The sequence below is a fragment of the Myotis davidii genome, unplaced genomic scaffold (assembly GCF_000327345.1).
Source record: "Myotis davidii unplaced genomic scaffold, ASM32734v1 scaffold238, whole genome shotgun sequence".
In the NCBI taxonomy this organism is placed as follows: domain Eukaryota; kingdom Metazoa; phylum Chordata; class Mammalia; order Chiroptera; family Vespertilionidae; genus Myotis; species Myotis davidii.
In genome coordinates this window covers 5,576,748-5,582,810 of record NW_006293779.1, presented here as the reverse complement: position 1 = coordinate 5,582,810, position 6,063 = coordinate 5,576,748, and the positions used below count along the sequence as shown (strand labels likewise).

General features: G+C 51.5%; 1 protein-coding gene across 1 annotated transcript in view; it reads right to left on the bottom strand.

The window, feature by feature from the left end:
• CIB4 (calcium and integrin binding family member 4) overlaps nucleotides 1-6,063 on the bottom strand; it is a 37,309-nt gene that overhangs the window by 3,429 nt on the left and 27,817 nt on the right. The window lies entirely within an intron of this gene.

The following is a 6,063-nucleotide window of genomic DNA, read 5'->3' as shown; positions in this document are numbered from 1 at the left end:
CTTCACTGGACTGAAAAAAGGTTAGCTAAATCAGAAAGCAGGTCTAATTAAGCAAGTTTATTCTATATCTATAAAAGGCTAAATTGACTCACACATGCATGATACATATAAAGCTCTTGCTGGCGCCAATCGCATGTGTGAGTTTCGATCTGTCATTGTTGATTGTGATTTTGGTTGACACTTCTCTTATAGAGAAAGGGCAAATAGCAATGTTAAAATATTTCTTCTAATTAATTTCCTTTCAATGTGCACAAATTTGTGCACCAGGCCACTAGTAACATGATAAAAATGACAAGAAGAAGAAGATGAGGAGGAGGAGGAGGAGGAGGTGGTTACGTACTAACTCTTCAAATCTGTCTTAAGAGTTTCACCTGATTGGAGTCACTGAATCTTCACCATCAACTTTTTATTTTTCACTTTACCAAAGGGAAACTGAGGCACAGAGGTGTTATCCACACTGCCAGGAAGTGGAAGGACAGGGATTCGGACGCTGCTGGGTTGGTTCCTGAGTCCCGTGTCAACCACGTTGCTATGGAAGCGTCAATCTCAGAACTCAGAAGCCAGTAGGTCTTTTGGTGTCTGGATTGGGAGCCAGATGACATGGGCACAAGTGCCTGCTCATCACGCTGCATCGGGTGCAGAGATGTACCAGGCTGGTTCTTGCCCATAGGAGCTCCTAGGCTGGGGTTGAGAGAGATACCATCTGACACCCAAGCAGTTTGGCTCCAGGAAGAGAGGAACAGGCACCCCAAGGGCTCTGAGGGTTTCCAGATGGGCAACTTTATGCTGGGTTGGGGCTGAGGGTGTGAATGAGGGAAACTCCTTGGAGAAGGAGGCATCAGAGAAGCAGTAAAGGGGCCGGGCCTGCAGAGACGGTGATTGGAGAAGGTGTCAGGGTCTCTAGGATCAGCAGCAAAGAAGGAGCCAGGCAATCCGCCTGGTGTGAGGGGAGCAGAGGTTTGGGAGAAGGTCAGAGGTTAAGTCTGGAAGGTGGACTGAGCTTCGAAGGTCCTTGAATGCCAGAATCAGGCAGCCCTCCCCTAGGACACCCAACACAGTCCCTAAGCCACTCATCAGCCATGTGGTAGATTCAGTAAACTTAGGCCACTATAATTACCACCACGACAAGCACAGATGTACCAGGCAGTGGTCTAACTGCTTTATATTTCACTGCATTTAATCCTCATAACGCAGATGGAGAAACTGAGACAGAGAGTTTAAGTAACCACACTTCCTTCCTTAAACTCATTTCAGCCTCTTGCCTTAAACGTTCCCAAATTCACACCTCCAGCCTGGGCCTCTCCCCGAACTCCAGGTGCATCAGTCCCCACCTGCCTTCCTGCCCCCTCCGCGTGGTCTGTTAGTCCCTCAAATTCAACTTGTCCAAACCCAGCCTCTTCGTCGGCCCCCCTTTGCCCTGACTCCAAACCTGCTGCACTCACCGCTGTGCCCTTCTGGGCAGATGGGCAACTCTCCCCTTCACATCGCCCACCAATAAGCCTGGAGTCTCCTTCCCTTACCCCACAGCTCGTGTGTCAGCAAATCTTCCCAGCTACGCCTTCAAGGACAGTAAACTCAACCCCTTGACCTCTCCCCACCTCACTGCCTCCCGTGGTCCAGCCACCGTCACATCTCTGTAGGACAGTGATGGCGAACCTATGACACGCGTGTCAGAGGTGGCACGCAAACTCATTTTTTTGGTTGATTTTTCTTTGTTAAATGGCATTTAAATATATAAAATAAATGTCAAAATTATAAATCTTTGTTTTACTATGGTTGCAAATATCAAAAAATTTCTATATGTGACACGGCACCAGAGTTAAGTTAGGGTTTTTCAAAATGCTGACACGCCAAGCTCAAAAGGTTCGCCATCACTACTAGGATCACAGTACCAGTCCCTTAATCAGTGTCCCTACTCTCATCTGCCCCCTTCAGTCTATTCTCAACTCAGCAGCAGTGATTCTGTTCATCATTCTTCGTTCCTCCCTCAGCACCTCTTCTCACAGCCTCCCTCTCGGCCAGAGGAAAGCACGGGTCTGGACAGTAGCCCCAAGGGCTGCCCTGCCCTCACTCTGCCTCCTCGCCATTCCCCCATCAGGCCAGGCATGGCCCTGCCTCAGGGCCTCTGCACCGTAGTTCGCCTCCCTGGCACACTCTCACCCAGAGAGCCTTTGGGTCTGTATTCAGATGCCAGCTTCCCATCAGGGCACTACCCACATCCTGTCTAAAATTGCACTTCCTGTCCCTTTCCCTGTCTTATTTTCCTCCCAGCACTGAACACTATGTTTCACCTGGTTTGTTTTCCTCCATCCACCAGGATGTAAATTCCAGAAGGACAGGAACTTTTGTCTTTTGGTCACCACTGTATGCCCAGCTCCTAGACTGGAATAGGTGCTCCATGAACATTTGTTGAGTAAATGGATGAATGAATGACCCAAGGTTACAAGACTAAACACAGGCAGCCTCTGCTCTTAACCACTCATAACTGTTATTGTAATAAAGTGCCCAATGTTAGCTGTCATGTGACCATCTACATTCCCCAGTCTGCCCTACAGCTAGATGTGGCCACATGACTGAGTAGTGGCCAATGACATACAAGAAGAGGGGGCACAGTCAACTTCCAGGAATGTCTTTAAAGAGGTGCAGCCCTGTGACAATGCGGCGGCTTTGGGAATGGAGGATAAAGCAACAAAATCGGAGGAGCCTGGGTCCCCAACATTACACAACCACCATGGGCAACTGCCTCTGGAATTCTCCATGCTAGAGAAAAACAGTGTAGCTGCCAGAGATCTTGGGGGCTATCTTGCATAAGCTACTTGGTGTTCCTTGTCATCTGCCACCAAAGTTAATCCTAACGAATAATTACCCGAGCCTCAGTTTCCTCATCTGTAAAATGGGTAATAGCAGTACCTCCACACAGTTGCTGTGATGATTAAATAAGAAAACACAGGGAAGTCAGCTGGCATGGGGTTTGGAATATAGAAGATGCTTGTTAGATATAATAGAGGTTCAATTCTCTATCACTTGATGATTCTTAAGTACAAAAAGAATGCAAACCTTGGAAACGGTGTAATATTCTGCTTTGAAGAATGACAGCTAGAGCTATACAGGGCCCAGAATGGAGGAGTGAGTTTGCTGATGTTACAGGACCCTTCAGTGGTAGAGCTAAGACTTTTGTCCCTGTTACCCACAGCAGGATACGGATGTGGCAGTTGCCACTAACCAGCACCCTCACTGAGCAGGCAGCTCCCCAGGCTGGGTGTTTGTCAGCCTCAGGGACTGGAGGCTGAGGCCCAAGATGCTCCCCCAGGCTCCCCCTGCACAGCTCTGCCATCGGACACCATGGGTGATGGCTGCGAGCAGGTGGAGGGAGCGGAGGGGCTGTCAGCAGGCTGAGGCAGCGAGCCACCGCAGTGACATTGCACTGCTGAGGAGAAGCTGTGCAGCCGCTCCCAGGGACCCCGCAGTGTCCCAGGCGTCCAGCTGGCCCAGCTCCCATGTGCAGAGACTGCGGCAACGCGACATGGGTTTGATCCTAAGCCATCTGGAAACAAAAGCATGTGCTGGAGTAAAATGTAGCCCTGGACAGTTCCCCTCCTTTGGGGGTGCAGCAGCCTGGGAAAGGGCTGGGGTGGGAGCTCTAGGCCGCTGGCCAGTCCCTGGGGCCTCAACAGCCTCAGGACCTGCAGCCTTGAGCCACTTGGGGGGTGGAGAGTGGGGAAGGGGGCTTCCTCTTGCTATTTCCCAACAAATGGCAGATTAGAGAGCTGGTGCGTTTGGGGCTCAGCCTTCAGGTCACCCCCAAAACATTCTTACTATCATCATTCCAATCTCTCTGTCATATTATCCTTGTAATCTACAAAGTACTTTTGCAAAAATTAGCGCATTGGATGGAGTCAGACAGGGCGCACTTTCACTATTTTATTCCCACGAGAATTGAGGTTGCCTTCCTGGCTCCTCCCCAGCTACCAGCATCCACCTGACTGTGTCAGGTCCTGGGTAGCTGCGGGAAGATCTGCCACTGGCGCTCTGGCACCTGCCTGCGGGTAATTCACACCCAGTGGAAGCAGGTGCTGATGGGAGCAGGGAGGCAGTGCTGGCATGCTGGTCTCTAACAGGTAGAAAATCTCCCCAGAGATGCTAAGGGGGAGAATTGATCAGCTGGGGGCCAGGAGTGTCCCTCAAAGCAGAAACGGGGCCCAGGTATGTCCCAGGTAGGTGTGGCTGGCCCTGCTGGATTCTTGACCAATAGCCATGCTTACAAAGAGTTGCAATTCTTGTTCAGGACGATGTGGTCAGCTTAAAATATTCAGCTTTCTCCCTTGTAGTTATGTGTAGCCACCTGGCATCCGTCTGACCATAGTAGTTGGGTGGGGCTCCCAAGAATGTTTGCTAAGGGAGAGTGGACTTAATAGGGCCTTTGAATGTCCATTGTGTCCATATCCTTTCTTCCATCCCCTTTTCTTCCTGCTGGAATGAAGGTGAGATGCCTGTAGGTAAGCAACCATCTTGTGATTGGGAGGACCAGTCTCAGACTAAAGATGGCCAATCAGGAGGCTTGAAGGTGCAGGGTTACTCTTGGTTACTTCCTGGACATTCCCTGGCTCCACGCTGCCTGGCTCCATGATGGGTTGTTTTGTTTTGTTTTGTTTTGTTTTGTTTTAACCTGGATACTCTTACTCATAACTGAATGCAGTCCTAACTGAGATAGTCAGAGCAATAGTTCTCAAATCCTGCTCCACTTTAGCATCACCCAGGGAGCTTTAAAAGCCCACCAAATGGGGCCTACCCATCACCGTTACATCAAATCTGCAGCAGGGCCCAAGCGTCCGTAGGTCTTGAAAGCTCCCCAGGTGACTCCAATATGCATCCATGTCTGCAAACCAGTGGGTTAGAGCGTCTTAAACTTGAAGGTACAGAGGAACCGCCTGATTCAGTAGGTAGGGGTGGCGGGGGGCAGGGAGGGGGGGCGGCCTGAGAGTCTATTTCTAACAAGCTTCCCAGCAATGCTGACACTGCTGGTGTGTGGGCCACACGTGGAGTGGCAAAGGGTTGGAGCACTGAGTTGGGTCTTTGGACTTTGGCTAAGAGTGATCTCCACAGCCATTACCATCCTCCTCTTCTCCTTCTTGTCTCCTTCTCTTTTCCCTTCTATTTTTCCCTCTTCTTCCTCCTTCACTTGCTGTCACCACCTCAACATATTGAGCAGCTACCACGTGCCCGGCACCAGGCTCAGAGACCCACGTGCCCCATCTCTAATCCTGCTGACAGCTGTGTACGGTGACAGATCTTCTGAGTCCGGGGTTTGCCTGGGTCCATCTGATGAAGCTGGCGTGGATGAGTCCCTCGGCGTCTCTCTGCAGAGCTGGTGTGCATGAGGGCTTTGCGCATTTTGTTTCTGTATTTGAGCCCAAGGAGGAAGGGAACCATTGGAGGGGAACTGGAGAGGAGGGTGGCGGAAGACACACGTTCAGCATGGGGGACAGGCGGTGTCTGCCCTTGATCTGATCGGAGGCGCTCTGCCCGCCCTCTTGGGAGTGAGGCCATTCCCCCCACTTCTGCGCTGCACACAACCGAGCTCCTGTGCCTCGGAGCCTGAAGAGAATCGGCTGCTCCTCTGGTTCCCTGAAGGGTTAAGTGGTTTTGTTTGTTTTGCTCTGGAAACCATGGAAAGACGGCGGAGGCAGGCATCTCTGGGGGCCTCTGCCCAGCCTACACTTTGCCATCGCGGAGAAGTGTCCCCACCCCCAGCCTCTGCAGCCACGTCTGTTCCTGCGACTCTGCTTCTTCCTGACCGAGGGCGGATTGGACAAGGCTGGCCATCTGCCCCAGGGGGAGCTACATCACTGGTTTGGCTGAGCCAGTCAGCAGCTCCTGGGAACAGGGAAAAGAAAGGGATGCTTGTGGCTAGTCCGAGCGAAGCCCAGAGGCCAGGTGTGGGGGGGTGGGGGTGGGGAAGGAGGGCAGAACCGTCATCTTCGGCCCATAGGGTCAGAGGCATAAAGATCAGATTTGCAGGAAGAGAAAGTGCACAGAGAGAAGCAAGGGTGAGAGAGAAGGCAG